This window comes from Acomys russatus, chromosome 27 (assembly GCF_903995435.1).
Source record: "Acomys russatus chromosome 27, mAcoRus1.1, whole genome shotgun sequence".
Taxonomy (NCBI): domain Eukaryota; kingdom Metazoa; phylum Chordata; class Mammalia; order Rodentia; family Muridae; genus Acomys; species Acomys russatus.
In genome coordinates, this window is record NC_067163.1 from 54,859,166 (window position 1) to 54,885,547 (window position 26,382).

General features: G+C 40.9%; 1 long non-coding RNA gene across 1 annotated transcript in view; it reads right to left on the reverse strand.

Moving 5' to 3' along the window:
* Nucleotides 1-6,194: 6,194 nt before the first annotated feature.
* LOC127210095 (uncharacterized) overlaps nucleotides 6,195-26,382 on the reverse strand; it is a 66,792-nt gene continuing 46,604 nt past the window's right edge. Inside the window, exons 2-3 of the long non-coding RNA XR_007833262.1 lie at nucleotides 6,596-6,749; nucleotides 6,195-6,270 (exon numbers count right to left, since the gene is read on the reverse strand). This is a non-coding gene — a long non-coding RNA (uncharacterized LOC127210095). The remainder of the gene's footprint in view (nucleotides 6,271-6,595; nucleotides 6,750-26,382) is intronic.

A 26,382-nucleotide genomic window follows, 5' to 3' on the forward strand; every position in this document is an offset into this window, starting at 1 on the left:
TCTCCCTTGCCCCACTCAACACTCTCAGATTTTCACCCCATCCCTGTGCTGTCTATAGAGCTCTGCCACATTCACTTCCTTCTTCCCTTCCCAGATAACACATTCCTGGGCCAAGAGGATTCTGGCTTTGCTTTAAGTTTTGCAGGGAAGACATTGCGCCGTAGATTGAGTATAAAGGCTTCCCAAGGGTTGCTGGGCATTCTGAGTGTGGGTTGCACTTTCTTTTTTCTTTCTTTCTTTCTTTCTTTTTTATTTTTTCATTTGTTTTCTTTATTAATTCATTCATATTACATCTCAATAGTTATCCCATCCCTTGTATACTCCCATTCCTCCCTCCCTCCCATTTTCCCCTTATTCCCTTCCCCTATGACTGTGACTAAGGGGGACCTCCTCCCCCTGTATATGCTCATAGGGTATCAAGTCTCTTCTTGGTAGCCTGCTATCCTTCCTCTGAGTGCCACCAGGCCTCCCCATCCAGGGGACGTGGTCAAATATGGCTGCACTTTCAAGGCATAGTTTTCCACAAGAATGGGATAATAACCTGATTACAAAAGGAAACAAGACAAAGAAGAAAAAAGAGATTGAAATGGCTGGTTTCTTATGAGCTATCAAATCACATCCTGAAATCTATTTGTGATGCTTTCTTCTAGTGACAGAACAAAAATTTCTGCTCTTCGTCATCATTATTAAACTATATTTATTAACCTTTAGTTAGCATAAAGAGTGATGGGCTTTTTAAGACACACATACATGCATGCATAAATACATACATATATACATGCATACATACACATAGCCTTGTTCTCATGCAGCCCCCATGTCCCCACCCTCCTCTTGCAGATGCCCTTCTTCCTTCCCAATGGCCTCCTCTTCTGCTTTCATGCCACATGCATTCCATCACTCCACACACACAAGCTGGAGACCTCTTCCTTCCCTCTTCTGGTCCTCGCTCTACTATTACGACATACACACATATACACACACAAAAGCAGACACATTTGTAAGTTTAAATCTAGAGTTTGCAAATGAGATGAAACATGCTATTTATCTTTCTAAGCCTGACTTGTTTTTCTCTAACAAGTAATTTTTAGAAGTGTTATGGTAGTATGCCTGGATGATCACTAAAATCCTGTTATCTCTGAGAAAGAAAAAGAGAAGAAAGAATGAATCAGAGTCATGACTTAACTGAAAAAAAGCAACAATAAAATAATAAGAAAAGGAACAACAAATTCAATAGACTTTACCACTGGAACTTGGGTTTTAAAAATGTATAACACTTACACTCAAAGATAGATTAATATTTTGTTTAAATACAAAGAAATATAAAGCTCAAAATGTGGGGAGAGCCATGTCAAAGAAACCCCTTTCAGTTTTTTTGTTTTTGTTTTTTTTTTTGAAAGGGTGTCACTATGGAAGCAAGTGCTTTGATTCTTTTAAAATTCTGACAAAATGTACACAATGTAAAGATTGACCATCTTAGCCATCTATAAGTTGATGTGCACAGAGTACATGCACAGTTTACGGTGTCAAGCATATTCACTGTAACCAATCTGTTTTCATTCAGCTATGTGCCTGCCCATCCTCCCCTGCCTCTTGAAATTGCACCGTATATGGCTGCAATAGGGCTACACTCCAGGTCCACAGTTGTGGCATAACATAAAATCTGTTGCCTTCTTGCTGGCTTATTTCACTTAGCATAATGTCAGCAAGGCTCACCACAGTTTAGTGTGCATCAGAATTCCTACCCCCTTTAAGTCTGAATAACACCCCAATGCAAGGGCAGACCATATTTTATTAATCTGAAAATGGATCTGGGGTTGCCTCCACTTTCTTTGACTTCCCACTAAACACATTTAACCCGGGGGCTCTAGAGCTAGTTAGGTTGCCTGGTTCAGATCTCAAGGCCCCAAGGTAGTGTAGAAACCAAAAAGGTCTTACAAAAAAAAGTAATGAAGGAGGGCTGGTGGGCACAATACTGAATGAAGCAAATGAAAATGCTGGCAGTTCTAGGGTCCAAAGGGAATTTTTAGAGACCATAAACACATTCTAAGATAGATCTGGTCAGATATTTCTAGATCCTAAAATCAGAGACCATGTCTCTTATGAACTCAATGATGCCCAAACTACGGTATATAATAAGTAGATCAATGCCAACGATGAAGGAAATAAAATAATAAAAAAAAATCAGAAAGACCCTATTCACAGGGGATTCCTCCCACAAGCTCCACCACTCCTTATCCAGTTGAGCCCCAAGAAAGGCTGGAGAGTGAGAAGGATACAAAGGGAGGGAAGTCCCACATACAGGAGCCATCAGAACAAGTCCTGATGATGAGAGTGAAACATGGTCTTGAAACAGGAAATGACCCTGACGGGAAGGGAGCAAAAACCAATCAAGTGTCAACCAGAATAAACGAAAGTCTAGTAGAAGGTGCACATCATCTCCAACAAACCCACTCTAGTGAACTTTGAGCATCTTCCTCTATTGTTCTCCTCCATTCTTGAGACAGAGTATCTCATTAAATCTAGAACTTGCTCTTTCTAGCTGGACTTGCTAGCCAGAAAGAAAGCTCTGGGATTTAGAGGATGTACAGTTTAGAGCCTGACTATTAAGTGAGTGCTGGGGATCCATACTGAGATACCCATGCCACAAGTCCCTTTACCCATTGAGACATCTTCCCAGCCCCCAAGTGACATAATCTCCCAGGACCACCTTTGTCACAGCGACAATGTCGTCATGAAGCATGTAATTATACTTACTTCTAAGACCTACTTTGTCTTCCACTCCATGCTACTGGGTAGTTGTGTTTTATGATCTTGTGGAAGACCAGCAAAGACCTGCAAGGTTAGATGCCTCCAAACAGAAGCCCTGTCTCCAAGAAATTACTGGAAGAGCTGAGCCACAGAAATGATAAAGGGCAGAGTGGGCTCAGAACAGCACTGTGTAAGCAGTGGGGCAACGTGCCCACGAACAGAACATAAAAGGTGTTACATAGATATTTCTTCTCAACTGAAACATTCTCTCTTGGAGGAATGATAGGGCATCATAAGGGTTAAAACAAAGAAAAAACTAAGCCTGGGGAAACTTAGAAAGTCATAAAATTCCCAAGTCTCCCTCCATAAGGTTAGGTAAACAGTAAGCAATTGCTGAGGGAGAGGAGACTCTTCCGTGAAGATGACTGCTGCTTGTGCAGGAAACCACCAGGATGTGGCTTCAGAGTCATCACTCTTTCTCCGGTGGCTTTTTGGTGATGCAGCTACATATGAGTCACTACTGTCCTGTATGTGACCTGTCACCCTTTATTCCTGCAAGTCATTCCAATAAGCTCCTTGGTTTGCCAAGCAAGACTTGGAGGGGGGGATTCAAGTTTGTTTGTTCCGACATTGCTGTTTTACCTAGGATAAACAGATGCTTATTTATGTCTCCCCGGGGAGAAGACACAACAAAGTGTCAAGGGAACACGATTGACAGGAAGCTTGTTCGGGTGTGAGTTGTCCCTTCATCAACTTTTCCGTTCACTCACTCCTCCACTTGGCCCCGCCCAGGAGCTGTAGTCTGGTTGTCAGCTCCAAGCAATGCCAGTGACCGGATGCTTCCCTTTGTGGACTGCTGCGGAGGTGAGCTTTAAAGGGTAAGTGCTCCCTGAGGAGTTACAAGGTGTCAGCATCCCACAAGCTACAACATAACATCCCAGTGGGAAGAGTAGTGTGGACGTCAACAGCTGCAAACAAACATGAGTAGGGGAAGAATAGACAAGAGAAGAAATCGGAAGGTGGGAAGACAAGACCTAAGACCCGTGTGACCAGGAGCATGAAGGTGTGAACAGAGGTAGGGGCAACACTCAGAGAAAAGAGAATTTCTCTTCTTGGCAGGAAGAAGGGCATTATGGGAGTGGGAATTCAGGTGCAGGAAATATATCAGTGAGCCGTGGCAAGCACCGTGTGAGGATAAAAATGTGGCAGGGGACCATGTTAGGGCAAGCTCCAGGATGAAGGTATGTAGGACTTAGTTACGGTTGGATTGTGCAACGCCCTCATCAGCACCAGTATATTTGGACACTTGATCACCATCTCGTATTATCTGTGAGGTTGTGAGATCTTTTGGCTATAGAGTCTTGGTTTTGATCCCTAGGGGTAGGGATTATGGGATATACACCTCTCAGGTTCCTACCCCAGTTCTCTGCTTCCTGACTGCCTCTGTAATATAACCATCCAATTGACACTCCTATGGCCACAGCCATAGCATCTTCCACCACCATACCTTCCCCACCACAATAGACTGCATGCTGTGATCCATGTGCCAGCATCAACCCTTCCTCTCTTACGACGTTTGGACAGTTATTCCATCACCACCACAAGAGGAGTAATACAGGACTAAAGGATATTTCTGCTGTTAAACATGAATGTCCCAGTGCTATTAAACATCTGGCACAAGAATTAGCGCCTTCCACATGGGATTCCATGATGAGCAGCCATGTGCTATGTGGGACACCCACCCATCACTGCTGCCAGATGTTCAAGCCTGAGTCAGTAAAAGTGAGGAGCAGCAGCTGGCAACTTTCCCAAGTTAGCGCTCACCCAGCAGGCCCCCTAGCTCCTGAGCACTGTATCCTGTACCAGGTTTCGACAGAATTACAACTGCTATTCATGTCCGATGTATGCTCTACAGCCTGCCCTCCACAACCCGCGTACAACCCGTGTACAGCCCCAGGCTCGCTTTACAACACAGACAGCCTTGACTTTGCATCTCCCCACGTAGACTTTGGATCAGCTTTTGATTGCTTCCCCCTGTTGATTTTTCACCCTGGCTCCCTTCTTCTACTGTCATCTCAAGGCTTTAGCAGTTATGGCACACGTGGTTCTTAAATGACCGTGTTCTCTTTTACACCATCGAAGTTATTCTTGAAAAAAAAAAAAAAAATCCTAAGACTCAAGGCGAGAGCCGTTCTCTGCGCACCAATGCTTGGCCCTAATCAGTCTCCTTAGCCCTCACTTGCTACACAGAGAAAAATTTATGAAGACTCAATCTCCAATTATAGTGTTCGTATCACTCACTTTTCCTGAGGTTGTTTATATTTTTTTTTAATTATAAGCAGCTCAAATATGGTCCCACATTCTCTATCATCTTAGCACACTAATGTAAAATCAAGTCGTGTAACGTAACTTCCACTTTTTCTCCTAATCAGGGTACCAATGCTAGAACAAACCCAACCCCCCCCCCCCATTCTCAACAATGCAAAAGCATGCTGAAAGCTCTATTAACATCGGATACAGAGAAAACAGCACTTTTCAAAGACAAAGGTGTCTGCCAGGCACAGCTCACCTGTAATTTCTGTCTCTACCTTTCATTGGCATTTCTACAGAAAAATAAAAAAAGACCTCACTGCTGAAAACAGGAAGCATATGCACAATTTTCCATTCCCTCTCTCCCCAGCTCTTGTTTATGCTGAGGCAGATCTCCTGCAGCCCACACCGGCCGGCACACTGCTAGGAAGGTAAGAATGACCCTGGACTCCTAATTCTCCTGTCTCCATTTCTCAAGTTCTGGACTTAACATTTTTTTTTTCTTCATCTTGCCAGTTGTAATTATGTATTTTATAGCAAAGAGACCCCAAATTATTGGTTACAAGTACAAAACAAGCTATCAGGGATATTACATTTATCCAAGGCCTAAACCAACAGCGTAGATTCATAAGGAAGCTAGTCTCAAATAGTTCCAGTGAACACTCCTAGAAATGCGATGAGGAGGATGGAGCTCCCCAAACCATTTTCCTTTATCAATTATGTTGTAGCTTGATCAAAAACCACGGTGCCCGTTTGGTTGCAGAATGACAGTTTCATAAAGGTGGGCAATATTTTTATAGAGATTTATAAAGTTCTTTTCACTGCGCTGTTGGTTCACAAGTGCTCTAAGAAGACAGAATTTAAAAAAAAAAAAAAAAAGAGAGAGAGAAAGAAAGAATACCAAAAGAGTTTTGAAAGTGAAATAGAGATTGAAGCCGGCGGATGAGAGGATCCAAAGCAAAGCAGTTGAGCTACTTAAACAAATAGCTATCTTGAGATAAGTTTGCATTAATGTAGCTATTAAAGGTAAAATGAAGTGAACACGTTTTGTATATAGCTCGGATGTCCCGATGATGCAGACTATGTAAGGTTTGCTCTCTAAGTCACCTGGGACAAAAGACTCGCTTACCTGCAAGAAGAAGTGCTACATAAGTCCTTCACTGGCTAAAGATGGTCTTGGCTTCTTTCCATGTAATGGAAAACAGGACTCTAAAATGGTAAGAAGAAAAAAAAATAGTAGGTTACCCCTGTAAATTTCCATCCTTTAAATATAAGTGAGATTTAATAAGGGTAAAATATTTGTTATTTAGTACATAACACACAATTCATCTGAACGTCTTACCCACCCACCCACCCCCGCCAAGCAGCCAAGCAGGAGAGTACCCCCACTCCTTCTTTAAATAAGTAAAATGCAAATTTTTTTTTTTTTTTAACGAAACCGTCAATATTTAAAAGCGCGACAGCCTCGCTGAGGACGGAGGAAGGCAAAACACCGCACTTCCACGTGGAAAAGAACAAATCTAAACAAGCTAACCTGGGCAGAAAGAAAGGCGCACAGCTGCTCCGCTGCCACAGCTGCTTCTCCTTAGTGACTGCGCTGGAGTCTGGAGTCTCATTCACTTGGCTCCCAAGTCAGGGTCCAGAGGGAAAGTACCGCCCCCTTCTGCTAGCACAGCTCAGCGCCACCACTGGGGGGGAAAAATTCATGCAATGAAGAGTTAACAGTGAAAGAGAAAATTCCTCACCTGAGTTTTCCCGGAGAGGAGAAAATCCACATGCTGCAAGGGCTCCCTTTGGGAGTCGTATCGCAGCCCCCGCGCAGCACAGAGCCAGCCTGCTGCAGAGCCCAGAGGGGCATGCTAAGCTGGCAGGATAGCAGGGACGCCTGCAGCACAGCAGGCAGGACAGTAAGACCTTCGTCGCCTGCCTTGGAGCCCAGAATGCTGGAGAGGATGGACCAGGTGCTGTTGATCGTCACCAGGTTGCCCACGCCATCCGAGGGCAAGAACCTTTGCCCATCTTGCCCTCACTAAGGTGACGGTGGGGTGAGTTATGGATGGACCCCATGCTGCCGTTGACCAAATAGATTGTGTCAGCTGAGATACAAGCAGAATATGAAGATGTTCAGACCAAAGACTCCTTGTGAGAAAGCCAGTGAGAAAGATTCTGGAAAAAAAACACTTAAGGTCCTCATGTCAAGCCTGTATATACTGTTTTCAATTAACTAACTCGGGCCTCACTTCCCCAAGAGTTGTCCTTATTTTTATCCCACCTGTCCCATAATTCAACTAACTGACATAATATATCCATGTGTGTGTATACACTGCCATTTCCATTTCATGTGCAGGAATAATAAAATGTCCACTATGGTTTATACAAGGCCAAAGAAAAGATTGATAAGCCACTCAAATCTATAGATTGCTTGCTGGTCCACCCTGTGTCCATGGGGACAGCCTGCCAGCAACTAAGTTTGATTTTTTTTTTTCCTTTTGCTTTTTGTTTTTTCCTGACTCGTTGGTATTAACAAAGTCAGTAGGCACGCACAGCATATTTCTGTAGAAGTAGAGTCGGTTTTCTGTCCACACTCTCTCACCCAGGGTTGCTGTGGGCTTAACAATGAAAGTGGGTTGTCATCTTTTGGGGGCGGGAGTCGGGGGGGGGGGGCAAGTCTCCAGACCTCCAACTTGGACACTACTACAGCAGAGCAGCCTGCTTCCTCCTGCTCTCCCAGCCCACAGCCCCCTCTGCCAGCCTAATTAATCTATGTCTGCATGGAGCTGCAGTTGGCAGAGAGGCAGCAGTGTCACCGTGGAATAATCATTGGACCTGAATCTGAGTTGTTTTCCACCCCTGACAACAAATAGTGCTACATCCCAGCCTGCAGGCCAAGAGCTGAAATGGGTTTATAATTTGCCTTCCTAGCAATCTCTCATTCTCTCTTGGCCCCTTAAGTTTTCTTCTCTGTCTTTCAGCATGCAGGGACTAGCCTCAGAGACTCAGTCACCAGCATGGCCTTCATTGATACCCTTAATGCATATCCTGTGCCTCCTAAGTAAAAAGGTGGAAATCTGCATAATCTCAGACCACCACGCTGGTTTACATAATTAAAACAAATAGACTGTCAACTCGTAGCTCCGCAAGATCATTAATAAACTCAGTCACTCTCTCAGGCCAGCTGCTGGCACGGAAACCTGCCGTCATTTCAAATGCACACAGCCATCCACGTTCAGCCAGCTTTGAGACCCTGATACTAGGCAGGTTGGAGGGGAGGACAAACAGCTCAGCTCCTTCCTCTTTTCCTAATAAAAGAACTCATTAAAACTCTGCTCCTGGGCTCTGGGAAGTGTATGGTCTCCTTAGTAATTCCAAGCCTCTTGCTCCTCCAAAGAGGGAGTCTCCAGCGAGGAAGGAAAAGTACAACACAAGAATGCAGAATCTCCAGCAAAGCCAAGAGCAGTGACCAGGAAGGAAACAAAACAGCACAGTGAAAAAATTTCAGATTAACAGAGACTATGCAGAAGAGAGGGGGATGTGCTCAACCCAGACACAGGCGACAAACGTGCCCTCTGTCACACTACTGTCATGCTTAGGATTCCATCGAATAGCCACAAGACTGAGGATACGCGCATTAATATTTTCCATCTTTACTGTGAGGCAGACAAGGGTTAAGAAATCTGCATGGTTAATATATGGTAAAGCCAGGAATCTTTTTTTGTTTTTTTTAACTCTCAAAGACAAAACACTGAAGAAAAAAAAGCAAGCCTGCTTCTTTCCAATATTTGACACTGCCCATGAAGGCCCTGGCTGTGATTTAAATGTGAAATGCACCCCGCCCCTATCATAGACTGACATGTCTAAATACTTGGCCCCAGCTGTCAACTCTATTTTGGGAAGGTTATAGGATTTTTAGAAAGTAGGGATTCACTAGAGGAAGTGGATGCCTGTGTGGGGAACTTGAGGATTTATGGCCCAGTCCCGTTTCCTGTTCACTCTGCTTTCTTGGTGTAGATAAAATGTGACCTGCCAGCTGCTAGCGCCTGCACCATGGTTTCCCTGCCTGTTTCCATGATGCCCTGCTATGATGGACTATACACCTCTGGAACTATAAACCAAAACAAAACCCATCTCCCTTAAATTGCTTTTGTTGGGATGTTTTATCCCAGTAAGAAGAAAAGAAATGATGACATTAGTCTCTTGTGTGGGTCTTTAGTAGTGGAGACAGGGTCCATAGGCTAGTAGTTGCGGAGGAACAGTGATCAGGTGTGTATGCCACCAGCATCTAAAGACTGTCACTGAGGCCTTGAGAACACAGTCTTCCCTGGAGCTATCTGGTATTTCTCCCCAACCCCACTCCCCTCCCACCCACCCACCCACAACCAAACATAAGTAAACAAATGAAAATCTCAATGACAAAATCAAATCTTTGTATAAGTCTTTCTTAATATCAAAGAATAAGACAGTATGAATATGTGCTAGAAGTAAAAATGAAATCCAGTGACCGAGAAGTGTAGACACAAAGGCTTGCTTGTGCTGATAGTGGCAAGGAACCATCCCTTAGCCTTCGTAATTTTGTCTGGGTTTGGGTTCTCTTCCTCACCATCTGTAACCCACTGTGCTCTTGACAGGTCAGCACAGAAAGTAAGGATGAAGGAGGACCTGATGAGGCTTCACTTGATTAAGTGACGGTGAGGCAAAAGCTGGTGTACTTGAGTGGGGGCTGGGAGAAATCCACAGGAAAACTGCGAGTGCAGGATTTTACAGTTTTCCATCTGGGACTGTACAGATCAGGATATGCACTGCCTCCCTGGGAAAAAAAATAGAATATGCCAATCATTGATTACCACACTCCCCTCAAATAGTCCAGCTTTTAATCATGTTACATGAAGACTACTTAAGAATTGTGACCACAAATACATCAACAGCGATGCTATCTCCATAACCTAGAAGCCAGGCTACTCAATACATCATTCTTAAGACACGTCCAGGCCACGATTTGCTTCTGAAGAGCTTAAAAAACACAGCTTCATTGTAAGACTAAACCATCTGGTCTTCAACCCCATCAGAGACTCGAGAAGGAATAAAATTTAATTACCGAATGAACCGGAAATGCAGGTTAGCACTTCCAAAACTAAGAAATGACTGAGACAATTTACTGCTTACTGCCTGAACAATCACCCAAAACTCTGTGTAATGTTGGAGCATCCTCTTCAGCCTTCTGGCCCAATACACCTGACAGACGTATGTGCGAGGCAGAGCTATTGAGGACTAGCTTACCGTGTCTTTGCAGAGTTCTGCAGTTGACTCTGCCTTGGCGATAAGATGTTTTTAGATCAAGATAAATTTTTTAAGTTAATGGAGAGAAGATATGATAGATATTGATTTTCATTCAGAAATTTAGACCCAACAAAAGAGGAAAGATGTTTGCTTCAAGTTTGCCAAATACAAATAGCCAAATCACTATGAATGTAACATTTATATAGTTCCTGAAATTGTCTCGTGGTTCTTCCTGCTGTATGTAGTTTATTTTATTCATATGTAATAATATAAATGTATATGTTAAAAGAGAAACATAATAAAAAAATGTTCACGAGAAAAAACAAAAACAAAACACAGCTGCTTGCCCAAGACTGTGGAGATGCCTGAAGCTGTAAGGCTTCCTCACTTTCCTCAAATTAAACATTCACACATTCCATTCATCTAAGCCATCATGTGTGTCAAACCCTCTGATTGGTACAATAAGAAGGAAGGACTTCAAGGCCTCCCCCCCTAAACGTGGGCAATATAGCAGAGAAAACACACCGATAACCCACCCAGGAGTCCTACTGAGATTCCCATAATACACTTGTAGCTATGATCATATACTTTGAACCCTGAGCGACAACTTTTAAAATACGAATCAGTGGAGTTTTTTGCTCTTGGTACTGGGAGCCAGAGCTGGGGACAGGATCAGCACTGTGTCCAGCTTCTAAGTCTTTCTCAAAACTTTGTTTCAGAAAAGAAAAGCGCCCTTGGATGCTAAGCACTGCAAGAAGCAGGCTACCCTATTCTTAACTGCATTCCTTCCATGTTGAATAATTTCACTATAAATAGTGTGATTTGGGGGCACGACTGATTTCCAAAACCAATCCCCACCCCCAGAGGTTACTCTTTTGTTACTCTGTGAAATGGAAAAAAAAAAAAAAAAAACCAGGATGAACTTTGTGTCGCTAGTCCAGAAAGCACAGTTGTGCCTTGAGAAAATATCTTCTTCCTGATCCTTCCATTGCACTTATTTTCCTCATTGCAATGCCTCATTTTGATCAACGGAGATAATCTTGTGGAACACAATTATGCTGTTTAATCATCTGCTTTTCCTTTAATATATAGGATTGGGGCCCAGACAAATGGCTCAGCAGTTAGGAGCACTGTTGCCTGCCCCTGCGAAGGACGTGCACTCAGCTCCCAAGCACCTATCTGATAACTCCCAACCATTCACAACTCCAGTGTAGGGAATCTGATACCTTCTCCTGGCCTCTCAGGCACCAGGCGTGCATATGGTACACACACATATATATATGCAAGAAAAACATTCATTTACATGAAACAAAATAAATAAATCTAAAAGATTAAAAATAATAAAATGTGCGCTATCTTCATACTTTCAACATATGAATAAGGCACTAGTATGTAGAAAATGGAAGTGTTTCCAATCACATGACAATGAGAAACACAAATTTGGGGGGGTGGGGCTGGATGAGTCCCTAATTAAAGAGTAACTGACACCTTAGTCAGTTATAACTAGTTTTTGTGGGGAGTTTTGTTTGTTTTGTTTTGTTTTGTTTTGTTTTGTTTTTGAAGAAACTATGGCTCTCTGTTTGTGTTAGGTAAGACCAACACAATCTCCCTTTCAAATCAGTTAAGATAAAGATAAGTAAATGTTCCTTTTAAAGAGAGATGTCTCACAGTAGACAGTCTGCAATATTAGCTGTGCTCACATGTAACCACTCATTGAACTAGACATACTCTGCCAGAGAACCCTTCTGGGCTGACCCTGCTCAGCTTAACAGCATCCAAGATGTTAACGAGGCATGAACAGTGGCTGGCAAGGGGAGGGGAAATCTGTAACATTTAATCCAATCCAAAACAAGAGATCTGGCCTGTCCTCTTCTGTGGGTGACTGGGGCTTTAAGCAAGCCCCATTAGTGTCCAGTTCAAGATCTGTGAAATGAAGGCATGGGACAGCATCACTGATTCTCAGTGATGAAGCACGATCCTTGACTGTTGACCCCGCCCAGCTGAGGATTCTTGTGTAAGATTAGTTCCGGGGAGGGGACAAGCTGAAAGAAGAAGAGGGATGTGTGACAGTATCATGACTCAGTTGTAAAGACTAGGAACGAGAGGCTTGGGAAGAGTTCACGCTCCTGAACACTTAACATTATAGACCTTGTAAATATAAATATTTATTCAGATTTACTGACACAGAGAAGACAATCCTAACACATTCGTCCATTAACCAAATACACCTCTCATATTGTTTTCTCTATTTCACAAAGACAAGTCATCCCACAGAAGACACAATGATCAACAACAGCTCAGCTAGCGTGCAATGACCCAGGCAACAGAGACAACCCAAAGAAAACACAATACACAGTACACAATACACATGGAGGGCCAATACAGCAGGAGGCACAATGGGGAGAGGGTAATATGGGACTATGGTCAAAGTGTACCAGGCCTAGGCTTCAGAGGTTGCTCAGTTGACAAACTTGCCACAGAAGCATAAGGACTAGTTCAGATCCTCAGCACACACACAAAACCAAGAATACCTGCCTATAATCCCAGCCCTGGAGAGATGAAGACAGGAGGATCACTGTAACTTGCTGGCTTTGGGTTCCAAGAGAAACCCTATTTTTAAAAGTAAGGTAGATCTGGGTGTGGTGACACATGTTGGCAGATCTCTGAGAGTTTGAGGCTAGCCTGGTCTACAAAGTGAGCCCAGGGACAGCTATGGCTACACAGAGAAACCCTGTCTCAGGAAACAAAAAATAATAATAAGGTAGAAAGGTATTGAGGAAGATAGCCAACATTGACTTCTGCCACCCACAGATATCTGAACAGCCATACAAAAACAAGCATATAAAATTACAAAACAAACAATAAAAGTTGAGGCACTGTTTTACTTTTACCATTAGGTCATCCATCATGGAACACTGAGGAAGTCACTTGCGAACTACACCCTGGATCAGACAGATCACCCTCAAATCCCTCCCAGGACAAAAACACACACTTGCTTCTTATGGCTCCACACACAGTCTATATGCTAGCAGAATCCTTGCTGCATCTCTCAGGTCAGCATAGGCATCTCCACGGGCTCTGCTTTCCAGTCCCAGCATTCTCAGGTGTAAGCATGCAGGACAAGAGCCCAGTGCAGGAGTTTCAGATAGGATGGATGCAGTTTGTTTTCTCTGGTTTCTTTATGATTTCTTCTGATTCCATGCTACCAAGACTCTTCTACGGGCACTGAAGCTTGAATTATTACTGTATTCACAGGGCTGGTGAGGCAGATAGATGAAGAAATTCAACCTTTCAGCAAAGCTGAAAAGACTTATTTTGAGTGTCAATTTTTGCCATCATTCTAGATGTGGGCATGTCCCTGATGATAGCCAAAAAGAAAGAAAAATCACTACAGTAATATGCTTGCATCCTTATGAGCTATCATTAGTCTGAGAATGCATTCGGTTTTGCTGTACCTGTTTCCCAGTTTATTTCATGTTGTGCTCCAACTTCTAAAGGATTGAGAACACTCCATCCATGTTTTCAGAAATGGATTGTGACATTACAAAATATATATTTCATCATGAAAATACAAACCCTGTGTAAATGTTTATTTAATAGACTTTATTCAATTAATCCACTGGATTGGGCTGTTGGAAGGATTTAAAGGGAGTTGTGGAGTTTACACCAGAGATGCAGGGGAAAAATTGTCTCACGTTTCAAATAAATAAACAGTAATATCGCTTGTACATACGCATCATTTAACAAAACTGCACAGAAAATGCAAATGAATATTGCCATAGGGAATCTATAATTTCTGTATAGTGCTTACTATGTATAAAAGATAGCAATGAAATTATACGTAAGCACAGAGACCATGAATGTTAATCAATAAATTTTCAAATCATTAAAATGTGTTTTCAGCCCTGGCTAGATCCAACTAAAAAGAAGAGGTAAGAGAGATTCCCCAGAAAAGTCATTCTTTTAAAACAGCAACTAAATTGTGTTTAAACAATAGTCTTCACCAACAAAGTGTACAGAGTTTTGGGCCATTGAGATGGCTTTGTGGGTAAATGTTTTACTTCCAAACTTAGTGGCCTAAGTTTAATCCTCAGGATCCATTTGGTAGGAGGAAAAAACTGTCTCTCTGTAATTTGTCCTCTGACCCCCACTTGTATACGTGGCCTATAATATGTGGTCACCCACCCCTTCCAATAATACATGGACATAATAACTTTTTTTTTAAATACAGTACTAATTTCCTTAAAATTTGGGGCCTAAGTCATTTTAACTTCCCTCAAGATTAAAAAGATATAATTTATATTGAGTGCCTTCGATAAGGCAAGGCTCCATCTAAAGGATTGTTTCAAATAATTTCAACCAACAAATCTACAAAGTGGGGACAGATACAAAGCTGCAGTGTGCAGAACTCTGGAGTTCAGAGAGTTCAGATAACTAGCTTAGGGTCACCCGCTATTCCAGGGAGTATGACAACACGGTTGGATGCTGGAAATTAAGCTTCTGCCTTCTGGTGGACAAACAAAGAAAGCAAACATGGGATCCTGGCGCTGTATTTTATGACTTGCTGACTCATGCCTCTCGTGGCTTCAAGAGGCTCTTTGTGCATTAATGAGCCGCCAGCTCGACTTCAAAGCTGGAAGTTAGTCATCTGTATGGTTATAGAAGAAGAGGCCAGTAGTGGAGCCATCATGGAAGACTAGGGTGCTGCAGAGAGGCACGGAGGCAACAGAATGGGCAGAAATTCTCAGGGATGCCTTTGGCTGTGTCCTACCTAGTGACTGTAAATGTGGGCAAGCATTTCCATCCTTGGATCTGCTTTCTCCTTAGCAAAACTTTAAGGTCTTTGGACTAAGAGTTCAAGACTCCTTCAAGTCCTCCTCCAAGGAGTCCATCCCACATTTGTTACTTGAGTCAACAAGTAATGGTATCTCTACAACAACAATACATGCCAAAGCCTTCTCCGTTCCCCCAGAAACGTGGAGTTCTCCCATACTTCACATGATTCTTGTCATTTTTCAAAAGTAATCTGTTCCTAATGAACGCCTCAAAAGGAAGAGGGTACCCACCCAGGGACTGCCATGCCATCCTGGTACCCTACCAATGCTTCTCATTTCAAAAATCTCTCAAGTGTCCATTTAAACCTTCTGAGGATGAGAAAAAGGAATGTGAGACCTACCCCTTCCTCTCCCACATCCCAACCAGCAGCTCATCCTGTGCTCCCTGGTGCTTGGGTTGTGCTATGGTTACCTTGTATTTCCAGTCCTGTTGGGTCTCTCACATGTCTAATTCACTCTTTGCACTGAAAAAAATGCATTATTTTTTCCTTTTAAGTGGATGGATTTTGCAGCCCTTCAGAAAGGGAGAGAAAGGGGAGAAAGAGAGAGAGAGAGAGAGAGAGAGAGAGAGAGAGAGAGAGAGAGAGAGAGAGAGAAGATTGTAAAACATCTCAGCATGTAGAAAGCCTTTCCTTTTATCATGGAAAAAAAAAAAAAAAAAGAAGGATATAAAGCTTGAGGGGAAAAACAGCAGCAGCTGACTTGGAGCTTGTTCTCTGAGAACAACTTCTCTCATGAATTTTCATTTCACTATTTTGGGGATTTAGCCAAACCGAAAAATTATTCTTGGAAAAAGCATTTCTTCTGTGTGGTAACTACTTTCACGATACATGGATTGCTCCAACTCCAAAGTCACAAGGAGCATAGTCTCTGAGCATAATGTCTTGTAAACACTGCTTTTATCTCTGAACATTCGGTTTACGAGTTTGCATTCCTTGATGGACTTAGTCAGCAATTATGAAACTATTATGAACTAACCCTTAAAATGTAGATCCCACCTTTCCTGCAGTAAAGCAGTGATTTACAGTTCACTGCCAACCTTTATCACTGTGTGACCATGTTTCATGTGTCCGGCATTCACCATGGGCACACTATTTTCTAATTTTTTGCTTGACTTCTCTACGTATCTACTTAGGCCATATATCTGTCACTTTCAAAGGAGCAATAACCCAATGTGTTGCTAAAAGACTGTTTAATTAACCATCTTTCAGTGAGTTGTTTCCAGGCTTTATTATAACCCAGTCAAGCATTTTTAAGTAAATAAATCTTATGTTTTTGTTGAGCTATTTCCTTGGGCAACAAACTGAAATGTGGAATTAACAGCTTAAAAACCATAATCAGCTCTGTGGCTTATTACAAATCGCCAGGTGGTTCGTTCTCTCTCTCTCCCTCTCTCTCTCCCTCCCTCCCTCTCTCTCTCTCTCTCTCTCTCAAAAAAAAAAAAAAAAATACTAGCAATTAACAATGTCATCAGTAAAATTTGTCTTCCCTTTCCTTCATAGTCTCTTTAACACTGAGGTTTCTAGGTTTTATTGACTGTGGAGTGATTTCAAAAGAGTGATGGAAGTCTTTTGAGTTCCTTGAAACTGACTCCTGCCTGTGTCTTTTTAAAAGTTTCTTTTTAAAAGTACCAATCAGCCAACTATCAGGTGCCTTCTGCACTCTATCCCTCACTCAGTACTATCAAGGACTTTACTAAGTAAGCTTTAGACATTCTTCTTTTACCAGCTGAGATTCACCGGGTTAAATAATGGGCCTGAGACTCCAAGGCTATTGGGGGCTGCCATGTTACCACCCACTTTTTGTGGGTTTCCCGTCGTGCCATCCAGCCTCAAATACAACCTTTCAACATCTTGACAATTTAGTTTTTACACAAATCTGTAAAGCATGCCTCCACAGCTTATCTCAGGGGCATTTTACATATTTTGTAAGTACATATCCACCATATGGATTGGGACACAGGACATTGGGTCAGCTCACAATCTTTTATCCTGCTTTTTAAAAACATGTATCAGAATGGTTGGAGAGATGGCTCAGCATTCAATAGACACAGCACTTATGTCAGGGGGTCTACTACTGCTTGTAATGATAGCTTCAGGGAGATCTGATGAGCATGGCCTCTGAGGGCACCTGTACTCACCTGCACACAAACACATACACATACACACACACACACACACACACACACAAACACATACACATGCACACACACACACATGTACACACACACAAACACATGCATATACACACTCACACACTTCAAAATAAAAGTACATATAATTATATTTTAATATATTTATAAAATATATATTATACATAGCAGCATAATATATTGTATAACATGTATACATATATGTGTATATGTATATATGTATTTTATATTATATATAAAAGTACATATACAGTATGGCATTTGTGTTTCTTGTTCTATATGAAGCTTGACCCTGAAGCTATTCCAATACATACTTAATGAATTTTTCATCACAGAAGATTAAAACTAGAAGTGATGTGATAAGTGACACATATGTCCAAAACTCTTAAACTTTGTGATGAGAAACTGAGTCCAAGAAATAAAAAGATTGATAAGAGGTCTGGCAAGTCAGTGAAATGTCCACCTTATCAGCTGTCCTTGCTGGATCTTCACTGGTTACTGTCCATTATCAATATAATAGAGAACTCAGTGAAAAAGACTGAAGGGTAAAAAACAGAGACAGAGGTGGGCCAGGGCATCCATAATTATTGTTTTTATTTTAGAGTCTTCAAGTAAACAATGGGTCAATGTGCTCTACCAACGATACATGGTTTGCTCAAACTCAAAAATCACAAGCTTTATAATCTCTGTTTTATCCTCTACCTATACAGTTTTTGTGTTTTACATGCCATTTTCCTAAACAGTTTTATCCCTGAACATATAATTTATGCATTTGCATTTCTTAATGGATTTATGTAATAATCATGATGCTATTATGAACCAAATATCAAAGTGTAGAGCCTACCTTTCTTATATTAAAGAAGCAATTTACAATTCACTGTGAACCTTTATTGTGACATAAACATGATTTATGCATTCAGCATTCACTATGGGTACAAAGGGTTATTTGGTGGAGCAATGTCATCTGTTTTGTTTTGGGTTATTGTTGGGAGATGGTCTGATGTATTCTGATGCTAATAACTGCTTGCTGTTTGTGTGACCCACCTTTTGTCTAATAAAAAGCCATCCCACCTGTGCAGGGCAAGAGATGGGTGGGGCTAGGAGAGAGAGGAATTCTGGGAAGAAAAAAGACTGCCAAGAGGAGAAAGGAGAGAGACCTGAGGAGAGGAGAGGAAAGCTGCCATGGGCTAGCCAGTGGCATGGATGGAGAACCCAGCCCAGATGAAGAACATTAGCAAGTATTTGAGATTATGGACGGGAGGTAGCTTGAGAGAGGTTATTGGAAGCAGATGGCATGGGATTGAGACAGGGATCCCATGCCTGCCCCACTATGGGAGGTAGTTTAGAGGATTGATATCTGCTCTGCCCCAGGTTAACTAAGGCTATTTTAAAGTATAACAAATGTCTGTGTCCTGATTGATTGCTAGCTGGGCCTACAGGTAATACAGATAATTTAAAAAACAATAGGTTATTTTTTGTTTGGTTTTGGTGTGTGTTTGTTTATTTGTATGAGACAGAGATTCTCCATGTAATAGTCCTAGCTGTCCTGGACTCACTTTGTAGACCAGGCTTGCCTCAAACTCACGATGATTCACTTGCCTCTGTCTCCCAAGTGCTGGGATTAAAGGCATGTGCCACCACGCCCAGCAAACAATGTGTATTTAAGATGGCCTTCATAGATACTACTTCTTATATTGTGCATTGTGACCCCACATGAGGTTATGATATTGAGCATAGGAGCCACAAAAATTTGGCAACTATAAAACATTTTGTGATATATAATGACCAAAAATTAACTCTAAATCAACCCCAAAGTGAATCTGAAGTGTCCCCGGCATTGCCCCTTTGCCCACCAGTGTAGAATCACATGACCGCACTGCAACCTTGTTCTGAGCACAGGACAGGAGCAGGTTTGTAAGATGGATTCCTTCAAGACCAACATTACCACCAAATCCTGCCTGGATCACCTCAGCTGGATTCAAGATTACAGGATGATATGAATTGAAGTGTTTTTACTGTATATATATCAAGCTCTTTTTTTTTTTTTTTTTTTTTTTGCTCATGTGGAAACATTATGGTTTAATTATCTTAATTTTAATGTTTTCCTATTGTCATTTCTCAGCATGTAAGCATCAAACTAATATATCTCCAGATCATATGTGTTAGTCTTAGATGTCTGATTTTAAAAACTGCTGTTTGAGGAGCTGAATTAAGGCTCATGAAAAATATTGATAAAATAAATTTTGCTTGAGACTCGAAAAAGGATTTCATACTACCATCATTTTTAACTGTGTTTATGCAAAGCATTGTTCTCAGTACTGTCAATTATTGAAAGTATCAATCAACTGAAAAGTGTTCAAGACTCTCCATGTCCCACGGTACCAAAGATCCATCAAAGATCCGATGTGCTATTTAATACAAGCAAGCACTTCCATCTAATTTTGGAAAATCATATAGTCTACCAAAAAAATGCTTTAAACCATATTTCTTTATGATTAATTACCAATAACATTTGGCTTGCATGCCTATGTTAGACAGCTATTTACCTGGAGCCATGTAAAAGTTTATTGAGTGTAAAGAAAACCTAAGTAAGAAAATTTTAAGAAGCCCTGATATATAGCACTTTTTTTTCCACATAAAAAAAAAATGTCAACAGTTTTAAATCAAATGAGTTTTGCCCTTAAGAGCAGACTTCTTGTAAGAACTGGTGCTTACTCCAACAATGCCCCACTGCTCCTGGTTTCTTTTGCACCCCCTTTTTGAGATTAACCTTCAGAGATAATATGAGTCAATACAATTTTTATTTGTTTTATAGGGTAAGACAGGGTCTCATGTAGCCCTGTCTGGCCTCAAATTCACTGTGCAGCAACGGCTAGCCATGGAATGCTGATCCCTCTGCCGTTACTCCAAAATACTATAGGTAGGCACTACCACATCCAACTGCATGTTTCTGTATTAAAAGAATAAAATTGGTACCATCACATCGAACATCAGATGTGTACCTTCCACATTACCAAAAAAGGAACACAAATATAGTCTAGATAACAAGCAGGAAACACGTAAAGTAAAAACGGTTTATTAAAAACCAAGCTCTTAGCCATAATAAGTATGTGCAGGTTAATGCCCCTGTCAAAGACAGGGCATCCTGGTGCTATTATTTATGCTTTTTATAAGAGATGCTTACAACCACATGTCTTGGAAACATAGAGAAAAAAACAGAAAAAAAAATCTATCTAGAAAAACATGAACGACCAGAAGAATATTTGGGTGACAATATTTATATTGAATAAAGCAGAATTTGAGACAGAAGCATAAGATGAAGAACGCATGAAAAATGTCAACTTTGCTAAAAGTTCCAATTTTTTTTAATTAAAAAAAAGTTTGTCTTGCCAGGCATGATGGTGCATACCTTTAATCCCAGCCCTGGGAGGTAGAGGCAAGCAAATCACTATGAGTTTGTCTTAAATTGGCCAGTGTGTTTTCTTATGTGAAAGCTAAAAAATATTGATTTACTTCTGTTTATTTTCAGTGTTTACAACAGCATGTACAATACCTGTCCAAGCTTAAGCCACTCGCAACCCAGCATGGAGAGGGTAGTTGAACACAAAGTTTCACCCCTACCAAGGAGGTTTTGGAAATTGTTAGCTGCTGGAAGACATAAGCCCTAATAAGTGGGCATACTCTAGTAGTGGGCCACCCACCCAAAAATATTTGGGCAGCACAAAGTTGGCCTTTATGGGATGGGGACACAAAGGTAGGTAAGGAGTTGGATCTTGGAAGAGATGTCGGGGAAGAGGGTGAGCATAATTAAGACACACTGTATGAAATTCTCCAAGAACTAATAAAATATGCAGGCATAATAAAATATTTAATAAAATGGCAATGTATTCATTACATGATATTAAGTTAAATAGGTAAACGTATAAGGCACACAAAACCTAATTTCATCTTACTACAATATGCACATGATATGAGACAGTCTCTTTGCTTTACTGCTAAGGGGCGGTTCATGTTTCCTATGGTTTTTATTTACATACGGTATTTAATACTATGTATTCACAATACTGGCTTTTGCCTGAAATATTTTTTCCTATATAGAAGATATATATATATATATATATATATATATATATATATAATTATATATTATATTATGAGGTTCTATAAATGTAATATTGAATAAGGTTCATTTATTTTTATTTGCTTTCAACTCACGAAGTTTTCTTCAAACTGGAAAAAGGGCATTTCAAAGTAATATTCTATTTAAATTAAGGTATATTTTGGTTATCCATTATGCTAATTTTCTCTACTAAGGAACGGGGGTTATCAGAAGTCTAAAACAAATTAAAGATAACCTTAGAAGACACAGGCTCTCCAAAATGATTGCAGAATCCAGAGATGGAGGTGAGACAAATCTACCCGCAAAGAACTCACACGGTAATTTCAGAAAAGTCACTGGGCAAGTATTTTCCATTGTCCTCAAGCTCTCAACTCTTAAATTCTTAAAATGAGATTTATACAGATTATTATGAACAGGAAATAATCAGATCTTTCAGCGGCCTCGATAACACACATATGTTGAAATATGTTAAGAATGACAGTAAAGATGAGCATGAACTCTGTGGTAGGTATGTAGACCTGAAAGATCTTTGATGATCCTGACATCTAAGTTCCCACTCTCTTGGACGGCATGGTCCAGAAGACTGGCATACCCAGGTTCTCAGCAGATACTTTTTCCTGGCACAGCTGCACCTGTAATTACTCTTGACATTTCTCCCTTCTGTTGCATTTCATAATGTAATTATCACCGCCATCCATTTTCTTCCACAGAACTCCTCACCTCTCAGACAGACATTTTTTTAGGGTGGACATTGTGATTGAACAGGCAAACCTCATCCCTTATTCATCCCACAGAAATGTACTGAGTATGTCCAATAATGTCACCTCTCTGGCAAGGTTGTGCTCAGTCATTCCACCACCACCACCCCACCCAAGCTCATGGAGTACCTCCCTGGTGCAGAAAATAAAGAAAAAGAAAACACCACTATCCCTACAGTGTTCAATGTAGAAGACCAAGGTCCTTGAAAAGGCATGAGTACGGAAAGGGCACTGATCTTGATCATGCTGACCCAGCACGAGAGCAGTCGGCAGACAAAGGGAAGTACAGATGAGGGAAGAAAGAGGAGGTGGGGAATGAGGGCTCTAGGCAGGGAGCTGGCGATAAAAAGCAGAGATCTGAGAAGTCATGATGGGTAGAGCCTGGGACCTGTAAGGCACCCAGTGTGACTGGAGTTCCAGACACCCGTGGGGACTAGAAGTTGAAAAACAAACATGCAGAGAAGGAAGCACATCTTCATGTAAGCAGAGCCTCTTAGTGTGGAACCAAGGAAGAAGGGAGGGCCTGCCTTGAGGAGCCCAAGTATTAGGGATAAGAAGGAGATTAAACTCAGTGTAGTGGCCTTGGTCATGTGCTGACGATGATCTGGAGAAAGGGGAACAATCCTACATTACTGGTGGGAGTGCAAACTTGTACAACCACTTTGGAAATCAATCTGGTGCTTTCTCGGGAAATTGGGGACAATTCTTCCTCAAGACCCAGCCATACCATTCCTGGGCATATACCCAAAAGATGTTCCACCCTACAACAAGGATATCTGCTCAACTATGTTCATAGTAGCTTTATTCATAAGAGCCAGAATCTGGAAACACTAGATATCCCTCAACTGAAGAATGGATAAAGAAACTGTGCATTTACACAATGCAATATTACTTGGCTATTAAAATCAAGGAAATCTTGAAATTTGGAGGCAAATGGATAGAACTAGAAAAAATTATTCTGAGTGAGGCAACCCAGACCCAGAAAGACACATATGCTATATACTCACTCATAAGCCGATACTAGCCACATAATACATGATAACCACACTACAACACAGAGACTGGTGTACCAACCAAGGACCTAGGCCCTCTACTCAGATGTAGCACATAGGCAGGACAATCTCCTTGTGGGTCCCACAATATGGGAGGTAGGGACTACTTCTGATATGGACTTTGGCCCCTCAACATTCACTTCCGCCTGGCAACATTCACTTCCCCCAGTCCACAGCGGAAGAGGGTACAGGTGGTACAGATGAGATTTGATAGGCTGAAGGTAGAGGTTAGGAGAGAAGGATTACACTTTCTAAGGACAAGGGGAAGGAGGGAGAGAGTAGGAGGGAGGGAGGATGGGATAGGGAGGCAATGAGGGAAGGGGCTCCAATCAGAATGTAAAGAATTCACATTTCAGAGCAAGCAGGTAACTTATATTGCTAATCCCACTACATGGGAATAGCTCTGCTGAGACAACAAAGTCTATGCATAGACAATGTTCCTTGTTGGTCACAGAATCCCTGTGACTTATTATTAGATGCCATTCTTCATACGGCATGAATCAAGATTTACAGATGTCTTTCTTCTGCTCATAAAAAGAACAGAACCAATTGTTCTGTGCATCCTTCAAACCTCATATATTTATAATTTTAGGACTGTATAATGCTTGTGAGAATTTGTATATTTTCAGAACAAAAGAACTGGACACTGACGCTGCATCAGACCTGACAAGATTCATTTCTCTCAGCATGCTGGACACCGACATCCTACATCCTTCATAGTCCAGCCCCAAGCACTTCAATTGCTCGTCTTCATCAGAACAGGACAGCTCCCAAGACAGCTTCAAAGAAAGCTTTGGATCCCAATTGGTCCAGCACTTCAGACTGTCCCACACAGGACTTGTATTAATCCTGGGATTTCACAACATTTAAAAACTGGACCACAAATGCTATTCCTAGCTTGTTTGACCATTTCCCCAATTTTATTTGTGCCCCTACAAAGGTATTATTTGCCCCAAATGAGCTGGAAGAAACCTTAAGATAACAACGCCCCATTTCCCTTAAGGGAGGTTTTTGGTGGGTAGGTTTTTGGTTGCTCATTTTAGCTACAGAGGTTTATTTTCATTGGGAGTTGGTTATAAGCTATTATTGGTCTTATTCGGAGAGAAAGCAAGGTTGGACTCAGGGATGTCTCTTCCTTTATCTTTCTATTGTAGGTATGGAGATAAGGGCTGAAAAGAAAGAAGGGGGAATATAGAACTATATAGGGGTGATAGAACAAAAAAATAGATTATTGAATCTACTCAACGTAAGGCCTTGATTGTTACTCACAAATAAGGTTATTTTGAACTCATTGTTATAGAATTTTGTATATTACACAAAATAAGTTTAATTTTGCTATATTGGTATAAAATTAAAATTTAAGACCATTCTTCACACACATTAGATATATTTCTACTCTAATATGAGGTATTGTACCCATACAAGTCAATTGTAACACAAGGTTTACTCCCGATGCTTTGAAAGTGCTATTGCAGGCTGTTTAGGATGATTAAGTAACACAAGTTAGTCGTTAGTTGATCAAATCATGGTCATGTCAATTACTAGTATATTTTTATCACAAGAATATACATCCCATGTTTTACTGATAGATATACTTCTACAAATAGTTAAGGTAAAATAGATAAGGTCTTCCAAAACTGCAGAGGCCTACAGAATATGACATTTAAAGATTTTTAAAATTATGTTTAAGATTCTTTGAAAACAAGACAGGTTAACTCCTGACAACGCCTAGGCTACCTCAGTGAAGGTGATGAGCATCAAAGAACCTCATTTTGGAGATGGCTTCAAATGTGGCAAACAAGCCACTGGGGAAAATGTCCTGGTTTCAGCTACAGGCAGAATTCTGCCTAAAAACGGGCAAGCTTGGATTCAGGGAAAGTCAACAGCTACCCTGCCAAGATATGGTAAGCAAGTCCCCAATAGTTCCTGCCTCAAAAATATGTCTGTCAGATATAGTGGGCGAGAAGGCTGAAGATGATGCTCCAATGCAATGGAGAGTTTTGGGTGACTGTTCAGGCAGCAAATTGTCTCTGCCATTTTTTTCATTTGGAAGCTGCTAATCTGCACTTTCGGTTTACTCAGGTAATTAATTTTTATTCCTTCTCAAATCTCCAATAGGGTTGAGGACCAGATAGCTTAGTTCTACAATTTAGATTAGTTGTTTAGAGGTTAAGATGTTTTTAGGTCTAGATGGATGTTTTAAGTTGATAGAGATGAGATATGATAGATATTGATTTACATTCAGAATTTTAGGCTCACCAAGCTAGGATAGATGTTTTCTTCAAGGTTGCCAAATTCAAATAGCCAAAACATTATGAATATGACATTTTTATAATTCCTAATTGTTTTGTACTTCTTCTTGCTGTATGTAGTTTATTGTATATATGTGCAACAAGATAAATGTGTATGTAAAAAGGAAAAGTAATAATAAAAAGGAAAAATAAATAAATTCATATCATATAGTATGGAGTATTTCTAGGGCTGAAAAGAAATCAAGTCTTGGTTTTTAAAATATTAATTTTTGTTTTGATAATACTCTGTTGTGGGCAAGAAGCAAATCAGCAACACCCAGGGAAGTAAGAGTGTCTGCAGATGTTCCCTTTCAGTTCCTACCAGAGTCATTAGGAGGGAGCACAGGCACCTCAGATGGAGGGTACAAGACAGTCTTGTACCCAAGTCAGCCAGAAGAACCTTAGGAAGCAAGAGCTTCAAGAAGGAGGTCATTACATTAATTAGAAATGCTTTTTTTTTTTTTTACAAAGGACAGAGAACAATGCATGTGGCATTATAAGGAGACAAGCAGAGAGACTCTTAAAGAGGTAAAGATTCTCTGAAAAGATGGAAGCCTTGTAGCTTTTATAGGAATAAGGAGAGGAAAAGTTCAAAATGTAAGAAAACGCTCTTCAAGAAATTGGTAAAGACACTATTGCCATATTTAAGGCAGGAATAATTGTTAAGCTTTGACCTAAACTTCTTGAGAACTCCATATATAAAATAACAAGCCATCTACCTGTAGTTTCATGGGAATGAGAGTGGCAGTGTCATGGTAGATGCGTACCAGCCAGATCATCAGTGAAGGAAACATGAATATCCATAGGCACTCATATAACCAATGTGTTGCATACAACTT